We start from the raw sequence: 1835 nt of genomic DNA on the forward strand, positions 1-1835 counted from the left end.
CCCCGGGGTCCCGGGGGAAAGGCCCCGATGGGGCGGGCGGAGCCGTGGGGCGCGCCGGTGGCTACCGCCGCGATGGGGGTTGCATAACCCGAGCGATGCGCGGAGAGCCGGAGTGAGCAAGCGGGTTATATATAGCTGCCCTGTCTGTAGCCTGCGGGGCTTGATTCTTCTGTTGAAATATTATCTTTGGATGCGGTAAAAATATTTGGAAAGAAAAATCTAGACTACTCTTACATATTTGAGCATATGTTTCTGCAGCTAACGGCATAAGGGCAGAGCATGACACGATCGGTGTTTTGTTTCTTCGCTGCTGTTGGCAGCGCGGTTCTCGGCCGGGGAGAGTTTCCACCCCGAGCTCAAGGACACGCCACGGAGAAGACTGTCCCGATGCTGACCCGTGCTGTTTACCTGGCTGCAATACAAAGAGGGGAAGGGATTTCCTTAGGGCACCTCGGGGCAATTTCAGAGGACAGAGAGGAGCCGCGGGTGTGAGCTGCAAGACGGTTCCGAAAGCACAGGGACTGATGCGACCCAGGCACAGGACCCCAGCGCGTTCCCCGAGGTGTGCCTGGCTCTGGGCAGCCTCTGCCTCGGGAAAATAAATAAATAAATAGATAGATAGATAGATAGATAGATAGATAAATAAATAAATTCCTCCCTGCTTCTCAACAAAAGTCCAGAATCCAGTGGCCCAGCAGAGTCGGGATGCTCAGGGTTACTGCCGGTGCATTGCTTGTCCGTACTGTTTCCCAGGTTTATCCTGTCTCCTTTCCTGCTCCTTAGATACAGCCCCAGCTGGAAGCAGAGCCACGTCTGGAACAGGTCGGGCGCGGATGGGCCCCTCGACCTGTCCACCCCCTCGATGGGGTCGGGGCAGAGCGGTCTCTGTCTGGGATACAGGACTCGCTGGGAATCGTTGCCAGTTGGTCCCCAGGTGGCAGCGGATCGGGTCCCTGCCGAGCCGTGGGGCTGCAGCCCCAAGCTCCCAAATCATTGAGAGGAGACCCCGCCGCCCCGCTCCCACACCTCGCACCCACACCTCGCAGGCCGCGAGGGAATCGAACATACGTGAGGGGCGCCGGGCGGAGCTGAGGCGACGGGAGGGTGAAACCAACCCCGAAATCCCCGCGACGGGGAGACTCCGCAACGGCAGAGCCAAACCTGAGGGAACAGGTAGCATGGAGCTTGACTGCGAGTGGGGTCCTCCTCCTCTCCTTCACCCCCAAAAGGGCCTAAAGCCCAGAGGCCACATTTGCCAGCCATGTCGCCCAGCCCCGCGGGCACTTGTCCCGTTCCCCGTCTGCTCTTCATCTCCGGAGCTCTGCTAAGCGCATCCAGCCTCGACGAGGTTTAACCTCATCGGTAGCGCTACTGCTGTGTCTTGGCTCTGCAATAGACCCTGGGTCGGGCGGGGGCCAACTGAGTCGGTCCTGGAGGTTGTCCGAAGGGCACCAGGGAGAGGGCGAGAACGGGCTCTGCTCCCTCCAGCTCACACCTTGCCCGAGCAGGTGGGAGGTGGAGATTGTCCAACTACCTCTCTGCCGGGAACGACTCCGCGTTACAGAAACACCGAGAAGTCGACGGGGAAAATGGGCAGGACTTCTTGCCTTCCCGCTCCCTCCGCAGACACACACCTTCGCCCTGAAATGCTCGTGCCCCGGCGGTGCAAAAGCCTGCGGCGGCACCGAGGAAAGTAACGCGTTGCAACGATTCCCACTTGCCCCTCTCTCGACGGTAGCCCCGAGCCTCGCCGCGGCCCTCGGAACTTCGAGGACCGCTGCCTCCCCGCCGCTCCACCACTTTTCCCGGCCCCGGGGAGGCTTCTCCCCGCCGCA

Source organism: Chaetura pelagica, unplaced genomic scaffold (genome assembly GCF_000747805.2).
Source record: "Chaetura pelagica isolate M959 unplaced genomic scaffold, ChaPel_1.0 scaffold45, whole genome shotgun sequence".
NCBI lineage: Eukaryota > Metazoa > Chordata > Aves > Apodiformes > Apodidae > Chaetura > Chaetura pelagica.